Source organism: Rosa chinensis, chromosome 1 (genome assembly GCF_002994745.2).
Source record: "Rosa chinensis cultivar Old Blush chromosome 1, RchiOBHm-V2, whole genome shotgun sequence".
NCBI lineage: Eukaryota > Viridiplantae > Streptophyta > Magnoliopsida > Rosales > Rosaceae > Rosa > Rosa chinensis.
Window position 1 is genome coordinate 16660427 of NC_037088.1, and position 16857 is coordinate 16677283.

At 39.4% G+C, this 16857-nt stretch overlaps 1 long non-coding RNA gene across 1 annotated transcript; it reads right to left on the reverse strand.

Annotated features, from left to right (window-relative positions):
- Nucleotides 1–3846: 3846 nt before the first annotated feature.
- On the reverse strand, nt 3847–15399 carry LOC112202372. The gene is made up of 5 exons (XR_005804403.1): nt 15360–15399; nt 15218–15274; nt 9227–9377; nt 9058–9120; nt 3847–3961 (listed from the first exon to the last, which is right to left on the reverse strand). It is a non-coding gene; the product is annotated as an uncharacterized LOC112202372 (long non-coding RNA).
- Nucleotides 15400–16857: the final 1458 nt, after the last annotated feature.

Below are 16857 nucleotides of genomic sequence, written 5' to 3' on the forward strand. Positions count from 1 at the left end.
GATGGCTTGATTTTGGTGATTTTGAGTTTGGTTGGTGGTCGTGCACCAGCGCATGTGGCGGCGCCGGTGGCGGCGTTCCGGCCATGTAAGGAACAGTTTCAGATTTTATATATCATCTACTCGTTGGTACGAGCGTTTCGATATATAATACACAATTTTTGGTGATCGAATGAATATGTTATGATTTTTACGGTTTCGAACCGTTCGATTTTCGATCCATGTGGATTCGATCGTCCGATCGACTTGTGGTTTTGGCATATCAATCGTAGATGTATTCCGGAGACTCTGGGTGGTCTCGGATGAGGTTTCATCTCGATTGGCATTACTTTCGGGTTGTAGTTCGATTTGGGGATTCAAACTTTAATCACTTGCTTTGAAATTAGATGTTTGCGTACCACAAGTGGTATTAAGACAACCTTGATGTGATTAGGTACATGGAAAGTGTGTTAAGTGGATTGTGGCGATTAGTGCTTATCTCGGTTTGTGTGTGAAGACGTAGCGGGATTCAAATGTGAGTAATCTCACAATGTTCATTTACGAACGAAATTACCTTTATCGTTTTAAGAGTTATTTATTTAACTGCAAACTATAGTTGGTATTAGTAGACATTCCTGAGTGAATGACTACGTATATATATATATATATATATTTACGTGAAATATATATGTATTTTTGGATTTTGTTGATTGATGAAAACAATATGCATGAACGGTGCTTTTTATTGTTTTGGGTTGTGGCTTTTTGGAAAACAAATGATTGTAGAAATGTTGATTTCTATTGTTTTGAAAAGCATTGAGATTTGTGTAACATTTGAGTCTTGTGCCACTTCTTTAATGTTTTACTCCGAGGGACCGAGAGGCCTGAGGATTTAATGTCACAAGTTGACTTTTGGCAGTATATCAAGTAATCACGTCTTTGGCCAGACGAGTGGTTATGATTTCAGTTAGAGCTCTAGTCTGTCTGCTAGTGTAATTCATGGGGCAACAGAGCAAGGTTATATCTAACTCATGAGTTTGTGTTTTAAGGAATCAAGGAGTGAGTTGCTTTCCTTATATATGATTTATAAGAAATCAAGGTGTGAGTTGCCTTCTTTACTTCATGTTGATAGAAATAAAGGTGTGAGTTGCTTTCTTTGTTTCGTGATTTGAAAGAAATCAAGGTGTGAGTTGTTTTCTTTGTTTCGTGATTTGAAAGAAATCAAGGTGTGAGTTGCTTTCTTTTATTACGATTTGAAAGGAAATCAAAGTGTGAATTGTTCTCTTTTATTTCGTGTGTTAAGAAATCAAAGTGTGGGTTGTTTTCCTTATCATTTGGGTGAGTTGCTTCCTTGAGTTGCATTACCATGGATTTGGAAGCCTTTGAGCATCAAATATGATTTCAAACATTACTTGAAGGGTTTTGTTTTGGACTATGATCATGGATTTGAATGCTGAATTGAGACATGAGCATATAGATTCCTTTATGAGTAGCCTTGTTGATACATGCTATTGACTATTAGGTTGATAGGACTTAAGCATGTTGTTATTGTTTTGAGTCTACTCATACAAGCTTGCAAAAGCTTACCAGGTTTGTGTTTGCAACCCGGTGTACTATTCCACGGTATAGGGGTTTACACTACTACAGAAATTGAATCAGACGACAGCTAAAAATTGTCATCTGATAAGGAGGCTGACTGTCATCTATCTCGATGACGTTTGATGAAGGCACATTTAGAGAACTGTCGTGTGAAGAACTCGACATCTATGTCGACAACATGTCGATAGGCACTCGACAGCATTAACTGTTGTGTGAAGTTTACTCAGACAACGGGTAACTTGAGCATCCGTTGTATGACTGTGATTAAGAAGTAGTTTTTTTCTTATAACTGTTGTGTGACCTTTATTCACACAACTGTTTTTTTTAAACATCCATGATCTATTTTGAATTCAGACGACAGTTTTTATTTGGCGGTTGTTATGAATATTGTTTTCTGCTTTGAGACGACACATTGAGATTTTATCATTGTACCATAACATGTTGCACAATGCTTTTCACTTACTCTTGTTGTCTTCGTTACAAAATATATACTAATCAAATTAATTCAAATCCCATCATATGTAAAATGAATTCAGTAAATTGATATCAAACATGGAGCATCTCCCAAAATATTCATAAATTTGTACATTTGTCTTCTTCCGATGGTATGTAAACTCATGTAAATGGTGTTCTTCCTACCAATACTTCTTCAGCACCTAGGAAGAGTTCTTCAAAACCCACTTCACCAGGAACAGCAAACCCTGTAGCAGCACGTTCTTATCACTCCAAACAGGCCTAGCCATGTCAAATATGCATCCACTGAACCTTTTCATCAACAAACTGCAAAACCATAGTTTAAGTTAAATTCTATTGAAGATTTCTATTATATGCAAGACTTTTTTATTCGGAAGCCAGAAACCATAACACAAGCATGATGAATTGTGCGACTTGTTGGTAATACACCCCATGTATATGTCAATGCCATAGTCCAGATGTAGGCATAATTATATAAGAGTAGAAACAAACAGAGAAGTAGAAATACTTCTTGCTGTTTAAGTCGATAAAGTAATAAGCACAAAAGAAACCAAGAGAATAGAACAATAAAATCATATACATGTTTCAAGAAGAGAGCTGCACTGATAGCACCACCTTGACGACCACCAGTTTTGACCATATCAGCTACTCCTGATTTCATTGATTCCCAATAACTCCTCCATTGACAGTCTCCAAATTTTCTCCCCACTTATCTCCAAAGCTGCAAATATGAGCTTATTGTATACTGAACATAGTATCAATAAAAAAGGGCAAGCTAACTTTATCTACATTAAACTGAAGTTTGACTATACTATTCTATTTTAGCAACAAAAGTTAGCAACAAGAAAAACCATTCATATATATAATCAAAAATGCCTATTTGTAACAAGACTTGGAAGAAGAATCTTGCTTTTTAAGTTAGAGAATTACCCATGATTTCTAATACCGTATCAAGAACTAGTGAATTCAAGTTAGCAATAAGGAGAATTCTTCAGACAGCTATACCCAAAAAGTCCACACATTTTCCCTCGGGGTCAAAACTACAACCTAGAAACTAATATACACACCAGTCCAATTAGAAAAGTATCATAAGCAGTAGTATTTATGATGGCCTTTGTCTCTCAGTTAGGGTCAATGACATAGTGTAAAAACTTAATATTTGCTCTACATAACAAACAGTATAGCAGCTAATTACCGTGGAAAAATTTAAGACTCGCAAACATAATATATCAGCTTAAAGAACGAAACACAAAGTAAGGTCTAGATTAGGCCACTGAACTGTACATACATTGTCCTCTTCTTAGTGTGGAAGACAATGTGGAACAGGGGTTTCACACAACTTGCTCTTTCTTAATAAGTCAGAATGCTAGTTTGACTTTCTCAACCGTAAGTCGCAATTATTTGAAGAATTACATCATCTAGTCAAATATGATAAAGAAATGAAGACCAGATTCTTGTTGACCTCACCTTGAATTTGTCATTTGTCATCTCATAAAGCTTACTCTCAAAAGTCTTGAGAAATTCCTCCACTCTCAAATCAATATGTCCCGGACCTTGTTAAGACCAATATGACATACTTCGTATAAATAAGCAATTAAGGAAATAATGAATTCATAATGTAAAAGCATGCCATATACCTTCACTGCGGATTGTATAATAAACTGCAGTCGTCGGATACCACAATCATTCTTACATCAAGAGAAAACAAAGCTAAATAAAAGAAGAAGAAGAAAAAGAAAAAAAAGCAGATGGCATGAACTTGGATCAGTAATTTGAATGTGTCAAACCTCTGTAAAAGAGCAGTTATGTAACCAAGTTGCTCAACTGATCTAAGCTGGTGGAAGGCTGGTTGCTTTGCAATAAGAACAAATAGCCGAAGTTTCACATTCAGCATAAAATCATCTCGATGAACCTACACATGTAAAACACATATATCATAACCTATCAAAATAATTGAGTGGTAGATTGGTGTTTGGGAAAATTACTGGTTACACCCTGTACTTTGGGTGCGTCGACAGTTCAATCTATGTCATTCCAATTTTAACAGATTACTCCTTGCACTTTCAAATTTCGCCCAATTTGGTCTAAAGTGACTATTTTACCCCTCACCTTTTTTTTTATAATTCTCTCTCTCTCTCTCTCTCTCTCTCTCTCTCTCTCTCTCTCTCTCTCTCTCTCTCTCTCTCTCTCTCTCTCTCTCTCTCTCTCTCTCTCTCTCTCTCTCTCTCTCTCTCTCTCTCCCCCTCCCCCCCCCTCTCCTATAAACAAAGAGAGTAGCCAATTTGGGACTAGTTCAGTCGCAAGACCAAAACTGACCATAACCACCAGTCCACCACCACCAAGCTCTCTCTCTGTCTCTCTGCTGCAATCTTTTCTTCCTCTTATTCCTTTACCCAAACACCTAGCTCATCAAAAGCCTTTTCTTCTCTTTTTCAGGCCACCATAAATACCACCCATTCCTTCTCTTCCCTAAATTCCTTCGGCGATTAGATTACGAAAATCTTAGGAAACCCAAAAACCAGAGTCTCCTCGCCGATGGTTCAGTGATCCGGGAAGTCCAAGCAGATGGCCTTAATCCCCGTTGCCACGAGGATATCGGCGCACAGCGTTAAGGGGGATGATAGGTCGTGATCGAGAAGTTGCTGGAGGCGACGACGAAGGACTTTGTGGACTGGCAGGTGGTTGGCGACGGCGGCGAGGGGGAGTTGGTGATGGAGGCTGGCGAGCCAATGCTGAGGATTGGGATTGGTTTATTAATCTTAGTGCTTCAGATTGATTGTTTTTGGGTAATTTTGGGTTTCAGAGAAAGAATTGGGGTTTTGTGAGTTTTGTGAAATGTGGAATCGCTGTTTTGGGTGTTTGAATTTGTGGGTTTTGTGAGGATTTTGGTGGTGGTGAAGCTAAGGATCTGAGGGATGTGCAGGTGGTGTTTGCGGCAATGGTGACAATATAGGTGTCATGCCCCTGATTTTACACACAAGAAAATCGATATATATAATCCCATAATTACATATGCGTGAACGTTCAGCCATCAATACAAAATACCTAGAACTTTTTCCCTTTTAACCCAAGTACATATTGATGCCCTGAACCCACTATGTCAATATTGACTCGTTCCACAGAGTCATATATTACAATGCTTATGAATTAAATTGTCAACAACAAAATAAAACGTAAATGCAGCTCAGAGTAACTATACAACGGAAGTCCTTATCAACGGTAAAGTCACAAAGATAGCTTCCTACCGTACAGCTGCAAAGGTGCCACCTCAGCTTCAGCCACTATTTCCCTGACCTGCAGGATTAACCCCTACACCATTTCATTGAATAGTGCACCGGGTTGCCACACAACAAACCCGGTAAGCTTATGAAGCTCGTATGAGTAACTCAAAACCACAAAGCAAAACGCATTTTCAAGTCACCTCAACCTAAACACGATATGCACATATCTCAACCTACGGCCATCAATTCCATATCCTTCCATATCGTGCCTACATAAGTGAACTGGTGACTAAAGCCTCATGCTTAGATCCTTAATCCTAGCATCCAATTACACAAATTACCCGTCAAACAAAACCTCCTTAGATAATGTTTGAAATCCATTGACGTACAACGGTGAGTCACGAGGATCACACTCATTCCCTTTCCCCCCTTAGGAGCCTTTGTCATCAACATGACATCAAACGTGAAAATCAATGAATCACCTTCCTATCCTCAACACAGAGTACAATTCGTCACCAATATAGCTCTTAAGATAAATCAAACCATCAATCAATACAATCAAGAAGAAACAAGGCAATCACATATCAAAACAAGCAAAACAAATCATAGTAACCCCTGCATATACTTTAGTTCCGGAGGTCACATTAAGTCAAGCAATTCAAGTCAAAGTAGTCATCGAAGTCCCACACTCTGACGTCTGTAGGTAGCCCCAACCATCACAGCAGTCCTCTCGATTATTGTTAACTTAATAACAATTCAGCTCCGCTACCGAGCAGTCATCACACTGATCATCGCACAGATTCCACTGGTCATCACCCAGATATTCATCATCACATAGATTGCAATTGCCCAGCTGATCATCACATAGATTTTACCGGTCATCATGTAGATAGAAATCATCCTACTAATCATCACATAGATATCGCTGGTCATCACATAGATAGCGATCATCACATAGATTCACGCAGATATCGCCAGTCATCACACAGATAGCAATCATCACCTAGATTCATGGCTAGTCATCACACAGATATCAACCATCCTATTAATATTCCTACACAAGCTTTACATGACGATCATCACTAAGATTCACCATACTGATGTCATCGATTCATTACACAAATATTCCTACACAAGCTTTACATGACAATCATCACAAAGATTCACCACGAAACCACTAATACATGAATACATATGTATATATATATCCCATAATATATATATATATATATATATATAGACACACATAGTCATCCACTCAGAATGCCACTAACACCAACTATAGTCGTAGTTAACCTAATAACTCAAAGACAATAGGGTAGTCATGCTCATAACAAATATCGATCATATTCATAACAAATATCGATCCTGCTCATAACAAATATCGATCCTGCTCATAACACATATCGATCCTCCTCATAACAAATATCGATCATGCTCATAACAAATATCGATCCTACTCATAACACATATCGATCCTGCTCATAAAAAATATCGATCTTACTCATAACACATATCGATCCTGCTCATAACAAATATCGATCCTACTCATAACAAATATCGATCCTGCTCATAACGAATATCGTGAGATTTACTCACCAAACGATTAAGGTAATTCATTCATTAATGAACCTTGTGAGATTACTCACCTCAAAACTCCCGCTGCGTCTTCAATACAGAACAAGGCAGCCAATCCACAAAATAGCCGTCCAAGGAGTACTACGTCACGTACCTAAGGAATTACAGCTCTGATTCAGTCAATGAAACACAAGGAATAACATTCGAAACCCTAAATCGAACCAAAATTCCCAAAGTGACGCCAAAAGAGGCGAAACCACATCCGAGACCATCCAATGTCTCCGGAACACTTATACGATCGATATGTCAAAATGACAAGTCGATCGGATGCTCAAATCCTCAAGGATCGAATAAATCGATCGGTATGAAACTGCAAAAATCATAACAATTCCATGCGAACTCCAAAATTTGCATATTATATATCGAAACGCTCGTATCAACGAGTAGAACATATATAATATCAAAAACAGTTCCTTAAGTGGCCGGAACACCGCCGGAATGCCGCCACAGACGGTGGTGCACCGCCGAGGGCCAAAACTCAATATTTCACAAAACTCCCAACATCAAAAAGGTTCATTTAAGCATGCTTGTGAATTCTCAAAACTAGCTCGAAGTCAGAAAACAAGCATAAGGGGTCGAAAACTACCTCACAAGCCGTGAACAGTAATCCAAACTGAGTTGAACAAGGTTTCACGTGAATCGATCCAAACAACCACCAAGGATCGATCAAGGAGGCTGCTCTAAGCTCATCCAAGAAGACTTGAAGCCTTGCCGACGTCGGAACAAGGATTTTCGACCGGGTCCGAAATCCTCAAACTGCACCGCCTTGCAGCGCCGCCGTGGAGGAGAATCGGCGCTAGAGGACACCAGAGGGACGACCAGACGGAGGAGACGATCCTATCTGGAAAGTTTCTTCGCCGGAGACTGCTGTAGTTCGCCCGAAAAGTCGGGTCGGGTCGACCGGGTCCGGGTCGGGTCAGTCGGATTACTTCGATACTGAAGGTGCAGCCGAGAGAGAAGAGAGAGAGAAAGTGAGCTTCCGGAAATGGAAGTAATGAAAATAGTAAGTTTCCAACTTGGGAAACTTCTATTTATACCAAAATGGAAATTCCTTCCAATGGCCATAACTTTCTCATACGAACTCAGATTCTTGCGTTCCACATGTCCACGAACTCGTATCGACGCGCTATACAACTTTCGTGAAGGAAGTTTTTGAAGAATCCCAACGAATAAAAAGTCAACCTTTGGCAACCCCCCTAAAACCATATTCTTCGAATAATTATTCGCCCGAAATACTTCCGCTCCATCCACGAGCCACGAAACCGTCCAATAATCAAAATTTAGATTTCGGAAAATCCTCGGAAAATAAATACAAATTTCCGGGGCATCACAATAGGTGGTGACCGGGAACTCACCTTAATCCCACCACCATCTCCAGAATTGGGATTTTGTTGTGTTGCTGGTGATAGCAATTCGAAAAGCAAGAAGGCTTTGGATTAGAGAGTCATCCTGGCATCCTGTATTTACGAAACTTGTGGGAAATATTGTTGCCATATCAGGCTTGAAAAAGAAGAGGATGAGGAGATTAGAGAGAGAGAGAGAGAGAGAGAGAGAGAGAGAGAGGAGTGAAAAAAAAAATGAAGAGGAATTGAGGGGTAAAATAGTCACTTTGGACCAAATTGGGCGAAATTTGGAAGTGTGAGGAGTAATCTATTAAAATTGGAATAGCAAGGACTAAACTGTTGACGCACCCAAAGTACAGGGAGTGACCAGTAATTTCCCCTTGGTGTTTTATCTATTTTAATAGGAACAGTGAGTAATCCATAATGGCAAGACAGGTTACGGAACTGCTATGTTTTGTAAAGAAGACTTGCTGCCCCTTCAAGAACCACCATAGTTTTACTCAATAAAGAAGATTCATGCAGTAAACAATGGAGTGAGGATGACCTTTGTTGTCAGAATAAAAGCATGAAAGTCCAATTGTTGTAACCTTCACACATACTACTCGAAGAAACAGACCTTATTTTAATCAAATCAACATGCCACTAATGAGTTATCATTCACCAAGAAAAGAAAATAAAACACCATAATCAATTGTAGAAGAGAAATCCCACCACAATTGCAGAAGAAATCCCACCACTAATGATTTACAAACAACCAGTGCACTACTCAATGGAAACAATTAAATAGGTATAGAATAGAACAATACCACTATTTCTGGAATTAGGAAGAGACAAAGGTTGAAATCGAGAGCAGGCATTGCCATCAGTGCCTACACATTAACATATAGAAAACTTCAAACAAATTTCTTATTCCACCACTTAATTAATAACAATCTAAATCAAAAGTTGAAAGCTTTTCAAGATTGAAATGCAAACCTTGACCAGAATACAAGCAACAATTTGAGTGCCAATATGCTCTGGCTCAAATGACACCCAAAAATTACAAGAACAAACCATCACAACAAAGCACAGAATCCAAACAGAAACTAGTCAAAACCAGAAACTCTATTCCTAAACCCTAAATCACCTTGTAGACACGAAAATCTGAAAACAAACAAGATGCAGACACGTGTACAAAAAATAATAATTTTATTAATTTAAGTGTGGATTACAATCTTTGGTAATCCTCTGATTCGATCTCCGACGATGAATTTCACTCAAGGGCTTGACGTTTGATCTTGAGTTGGACGGTGGTCACGAGAGTTGACACGTGACGAACTCTTTAACTTGAGGTTGGTGAGGAACCGGCTATTTGGCAGCTTGATGGTTCTTCACACGAGCTTGGGAGTCTTCAGAAATTTTGAGAGTGTCTTCTTCTCTATTTTTTGGCTGAAGTCCTTCTCTCGAGTTGAGAGGGGGTATTTATAGTGTCGGCGTCTCTCTTGATTTGGAATGCCTTGATGACACGTAATTAATTACATTTTCCTTAATAACATAATCGAATCAATTAGCGTTAATTAACTGATTTAATCACGATTATTAAGGAATTAGCCAATCAATTTGATGACTGATTTTCATCTTGATTATCAATTTAAATAAATTGACCTTTAATCAGCAGACGAAATTTAATATTTGATTCGACTCGGAATCAATTGATTTAATTTGATTGATCCGTCTTAATATCAGCTGATTAAGTCAGAACAAATTTATTTATTGCCGTCGGGCTTTTCGTACGCCGCCACGTGTCATTCCCTGAGTCCGCTTGATTTTGCTTACTCATAAGCCACATGCACATTTTGTGTGACCCACGTGCCGACTAAATTTGTTCAGTCATAATTTCGAGTGTTGACCGAATTATTTAATGAATTTATTTTCATTAAATTTTTTGGTGTCTACAAATGCCCCTACTTCAAGGTGCACCGTAAACATGCTGTCACGTATTGGAGGTGTGACTTGAAGTTTGAATTTGGTTTTTTTTGTTTTTTTGTTTTTTTTTTCTTTTCATAATTTGATGCGGCACTTTGCTTCACCGCGGCCAACTTCTAGAACTTCGAAGCTGTAGAGATTCCTTTGGAATCTTGATTTAATTTTATAGAGATTCTCCCGAAATCTTGATTTAATTTAGTAGAGATTTTCTTACAATCATGATTTTATTTCACAAATATATCAGAGACTTCAAATCAGCAGGTAATTTTATGGAATGTATCCTCTTTTTTTACCATATATTGGCGCAAATCAATATAATATGTCTTGATTTCAGCAATTAATCTAACTTGACGCCATTTACAGCAGAAAATTTAGAATTTCTGCCATATTTTTCTAGTCCCAACTAGGAAATTTACTCTAGTCTTAGTCTTTTAATATAAAAGGACTGTCTCCTTCGTATTCATCCCTCAACCTTGACTTCTTCAGTGACTTCCTCAATAAAAGTGACTCACGAAGTTGGCTTTCAGTTTCCTTGCTCCCTTGTCTTTTGTCCTTGTGTAGCAATTAAAGGTGATCTGCCTTCATTCATTTATTTATTTATCAGTCAAGAAATCAATGATAGCTTGTGCTTACCCTCTCTTTCTCTATCCTCTGACAGGTGCTTGAACTAGTACTACTTCCTTGTCTTGGAGTCTGCGAATCGTTAGCGCATAGCAGAGACCAAAGTATGTCTCTCTGTCTCCCCTTCTTGTTTTTTGAGTTATGTGTGTCTGTGTTCATAACCTGTCTCTTCGTTCAATTGTACATCAATAGTTCATCTTATATATTTATATATATATATATATATATATATATATATATATAAAAGCATGCATGTGCAAAGCCAAAGTCAGAGCATTGATTCATCTTTTGCCTTAATCACTTTTTCCACATGCCCCACGCCCTAAGTCCCTAAGAGCAACTCTAACAGATTCCCTATATTTTAATTTTTTTCTACTTTAGGGAAAAATGAGCCTCTTTTGCTCCAACAGATTCCCTATAACTATCTTTATTTTAGGGAAAGTGAGGAGAGAAAAAACCAAATTCCCCATATTTACAGCAAACTCCAAAATTTTAAAGAAGAATATGGAGATTTTATAGATTACTGTAAACTAGGGAATCTGTTGGAGTTGGAGAAGAAAAATAGGCTAAAGGTTTGACTTTTACTTCTCTATAATACAAAAATTATAGGGAAGCTGTTGGAGTTGCTCTAACAATATAAACATATATATACGTACACGTGCAGCCATGCATCTTTTTTTTTTTTCGAATTCAATGCATGACTCCCTTTTTTTTTGTTTGAGCAGAGCATGATTCCACTTTTTTTTTTGGTCTGAGTTCCCTTTTCCTATTTGTTTTGCCAACGTCATTGCCTTTTTTTTTTTTTTCTTCTGATATCGCACAGTATATGTGCTCTGACAATTGCTTTAAATATATATTTTTTCTTTGTTCAGAATTGTGGTGACAATTGAAGAACGCCAGTTTGCTTCTTTATTTACTGCTTGTTGCTGCTAATTTCTTACTTTGGGCTCCGCAAGTCATCAAGCTGAGGTATGGCTTTCTGTCCTTTATTTTGTTCAATTATTCCCCAATTATCCAGCTTCTTCCAGCAATGCATATGCACATGATTGATTTTTTTTTTTGGGTGATCCTGACGTGATGGCAAGGCAGAACATTTTCTGAAAATATATATTTTGTCTTTTCCCTTCTTTCAGAGCTCTGGCGATAATTGAGGAATTGACAGGAATCCGGGTGTGCTGCACTCTTGGGACCTTGGGTTGACATGAGCTGTGGATAGTGGCAGAGGCAAGTTTTTTTAATATCTCTCATTGATTTATTGTCCCCTTCCTTTTACTGTTATTATTGTTTTTTTTTTACACATGCCATGACTAGCTTTTTCCAATCATGATGTCGCTTTTTTTTTTCTTAGATGTCGCATCTTTTTTTTTTAACTTCACACAACTTCATATGTATTTCAATATGTATATATCGCTTCTTTTATTAAGGGTTTTGGCGACAATTGAAGAACGCAGACGACCTAAGTGCTTGGATTCCTCCACTTTTGTGCGTGGCAGGGTCCGCCAAAAGCAGTTAGGCTTTGCGTGTTTATTGACGTCAAGGAGAAGAACGTGAACGTCCTAAACGTTTGGATTCCTCCACCCTAGCTCGTGGTAGGGTCCACTAAAAGCGGTTAGGCTTTACGTATTTGGTGGCTCATCGAGAGAAGAACGCAGACGTCCTAAACGCTTGGATTCCTCCATATTTGTGCATGGTAGGGTCCACTGAAAGCGGTTAGGCTTTGCGTATTTGGTGACTAACGGAGAGAAGAAAGCGGACGTCCTAAACGCTTGGATTCCTCCACATTTGTGCGTGGTAGGGTCCACTGAAAGCGGTTAGGCTTCGCGTACATCGTCAGGCACTTGCGATCGCACTTCCCGTCCTTTTGTGGCCATGGCCTTCTTCAAGTGCTTCAAGAAAGGGACAGTCACCATCCTCGAGGATCCGGAGGACGCTCAAAGTGATGGAACTACTTTGCAAGTGCACCCATCGTTGACTGGGCCTCAAGCAATTGATATCCCTCCTTATGACCCTTCAGCTCACATCCTCCAGTGGACTCATGTGGTACCTCGCCAACTAGCTATGTTTCGACAACCGAGATCTGGAAGAGACCAACAAAACTCGCATGTACTGTTGTTGAAGTCTTCGCATCATGATCAGAACACTCCTCAGACCCCATTCAAGCTTCTCAGCGATCGTGTACGCAACGGTTCAGTGAAGTGGAGCAATGCATTTCGTGCAAACGGGGGTTTCTCTTACACAGAATTCTACTGGGAATGGGTTGAAGATATCTTAAGCAGGAATGGCAAGCTTACTCGGGAGGCCAGTCTCTATCGAGCGATATTCGCCTCACTATTCAGCTATGACCGTGTTGCATCTGTCATACGGGCTTTCTGCGAGTACTGGTGCCCCGCGATGAATACTCTCCACACATCTAGCGGAGAAATGTCCATCTCCCTCTGGGATTTGGACCAACTCGGAGGTTTGCCCATTGCTGGACGGTTTTATGATGAGGTGGTTCCAGCCGCTGAAGAGCTTACTGTAGCAAGCAAAGGGAGTCAACAGAGCTGCCGCTATTTGTTTCTCGCCTACCATAAGCTTTGTAAAGAAGGCCAAGGGCAGAAAGTGAAGATAACTTCATGGATACGATATTGGTATAGAGGAGCTTTGCGCTATAAGAGACCTCCAAACAAAAGCACCAGGAACAAAAGAGATCCGCCCCAGAATGTGTTTAATCCATCTGGCAGGATCCATGAGATCCGACCACATACTTCTGCAGACCTCGCAGTATTTGATGACTTAGGCATTGAGAGTGAAGATGTAGAGCCCACCTATTTGGCTGCCTTTCTTGCTTGTTGGTTGTGTATGTTTGTTTTACCCAGAGACGACACTGGTTTGATCGTCCGGGAGTATTCAAAGTTGCCAGCAAAATGTCACAGGGTGTACAGTTTTGCTTAACAGTACCAGTGTTGGCCAATATCTATCAGGGTTTAGGCGAGATTTTTGTTTCCAGCGATCCAGGTAACTGCTCGGCTGCCCTTCCTTTTCATTATATTTATGCATGGCTAGCAAAGTACTTTGGCACCCACTTTCAGTCTCCGCTTCCCAACGACCTACGGCCCCGTATGGTTCGCTTCTTCGGAGAATTTTCAGCTAAATATTGTGGGGACTCACAGGCGCTTTCTTTGTTCAATGCATGTGATAATGTGAGGATGGATGCATTTGCCAGGGTATTTTCGGAGAGCAGAGTGATTATTAACAGCGAGAACATCTCCCATTTAGACCTCATATATCTCATCAGCCTTCGATCTGGGTATCTTTCTCTCAGACAGGATAACCGACGAGTCATTCAGCCATACAGTCCACATCGGTTTAGTCGACAGTTTGGTTATGTCCAAGACGTTCCTGGCAGTCTTAAGAACGACATTCGCACCAGCGTATTGGCTTTGATTTATAAGCATTGGGATTCTTGAACCAAAATGAACACCAAGTGCGCGGTAACATTGCCGATCCAGAGTGCTATCATGGAGTACATGGTTACTCGAGACTATGTCGACTGGTGGTCTAAAGTGTATCATTCTACACCAGTGAAAGCAACGAAAGAAGCGCCTACTAGTAGACCACTACACAAGACTCTGAAAGCAAAAGAAGATAAGAACGTCACCCGTGCAACACCTCCTCATCACAAAAATGTGATTCCTTGTGAAGTTGAATGTAGCACCAACGTCCCTGTGCCTCCTAATAGGACTTTGCTTCCTAGTAGTGATTGCCAGACTCATCTACCCAACACTCTAGATGATGATGGGGACTCTTTAGATTCTCACATTGCTTTGGCTCATCCACCTAAGTTGAAAAGACCTGCCATCAAAGAAAGAAGGCATAGTGGAAGCAGCGGTAGCAATAATAGTGAAGTGCACTTTAAGCACTGGAAAACTGACACCAATCTTGGCCCTATTTATTGTGATCCCAATGCTGAGTTCACTCTGAATACTGACTTTCTTGATGACATTTCAACTTCTTCACAACCGATGTTGCAACGAAATGAGGTAACTTTTTTTGGACTTACGTCAGAGATTATTATTATTTTTTATCAATTTAAATAAATTGACCTTTAATCAGCAGACGAAATTTAATATTTGATTCGACTCGGAATCAATTGATTTAATTTGATTGATCCGTCTTAATATCAGCTGATTAAGTCAGAACAAATTTATTTATTGCCGTCGGGCTTTTCGTACGCCGCCATGTGTCATTCCCTGAGTCCGCTTGATTTTGCTTATTCATAAGCCACGTGCACATTTTGTGTGACCCACGTGCCGACTAAATTTGTTCAGCCATAATTTCGAGTGTTGACCGAATTATTTAATGAATTTATTTTCATTAAATTTTTTGGTGTCTACACACCTGATAGAGACGAAGATGGCAGAGATTCGCATTAAGACTGTAGGTTTGTGACGAAACCTAAACATCGAAAATAGAATTCACTTAATTAAATCAATTAAAACCAATTAATCAATGAATCAAATCAAATAGAAACAAAACCTACTCGATGACGTAGCCCCAAATGGATCACTACTGTGGTCTCCTCTGCCTGTTTTGAAATTTGGGTCAACCTAAAACAAACAGAGTGAATATCAATTGAAGGACCCAGACCGAATCGACAGAAAGGATCTGCAGTATATATAAATCATAACCTTGGACTAGAGATTGGGCTCCCAGACCTGATGACAACCGCTTGGATTATGATTGGTGATGGCCTTCAGGGGCTCGTACCAGAGATGATGGGGGAGAACATCTTCTTCCGTGACGCCCTCCGCTTCAACATTTCTTGAGATTGAAAATTGAAACCTTAGAAAACTGGGGATTTTGAATTCAGCAGAATGTGATGGGGATCTGGAAGGGACATCGGAGAACGACTCGTTTTGGATTTAGGGCATCAAGCCGTTAAGCTGTCAAACTCTGGGGATATTGCTGCAATCCACATAGACCAAGTAGAGATGAGGATCTTTTTCTTTCTTGACTCGTGAGCGGGCTGAAGTGAAAGAGTGCGAGGGAAAGTGAGTGCTTCAGTTTCACCAAAAGAGTATCGAGAAAATTGGGGTTGTTGGCTTCTGGAGGTTTGAGGAAGAGAGACTGGTTTTCGTTTTAAAGTGAGGTGCGAGCGAAGATTGATTTTGGCTGTAAGTTTTTGTTTGAGAGAGTGAGTAGTGAGGAGTGAGGCGTTGTTGAGAGTGAGGAGTGAGGATTTTGGTTTTGGGTCGATCTGTTTTGTTTTTTTTTTTTTTTTTTTTGCTTTAAGTGTAGGGTTTCAAGTCCGGCCATATCAATTTGGATAACCCTTACAAGGACTCACATAACAGAAATTAAAAACAATGTGGTCTCAATGCATAAGTTTGGGATTTGTCTCGTGTTAACTTGACTTCTCCATTTGGGGAGTTGGAGAAAAATGGTGGTGGGAAATCTCCCTCCTTTTTGTCAAACTATTTGATCAGACCACAGTTATATTATTTCTCATCGTCTGATCAATACATGTTTGAGAAAATTTTGGGTTTCATATCAGGTATGGCACCACTAACACGATGGGAAACTTGCCGCTCAATTTTTTGAGCGTCACACAACGGTTTTTATCTTAAACGTCTTCTGAACTAATTTCTAAGTCCTTATCACACAACAGCTCTTACAAAAATGACGTCAAAAAAAAAAATTCAATCACACTACAGAAAATTACATACTGTCGTCTGAAAGGTGTCGTCTGATTCAATTTCTGTAGTAGTGTTATCCTGCAGGTTAGGGTGAGCATGGTTGAAGCTGTAGATTTTCCTTGCTGTTGCAGTGGTAGGTTTATTACCTAATTGTGCTACGCATTTATTAGTTTTCCGCTGTGTAATGAGAGTTGTGTGTGTAGTTACTTATTGAATTGATGTTTCAGTTTAATTTGTAACTTTGCTTAATGTAATATGTGATTCTAAAGAACGAATCTGTATTTACATTGTGGGTTCGGGACATCGTTGGGTGCCTTGTTTAAAGGAAAAATTTCTCTGCTA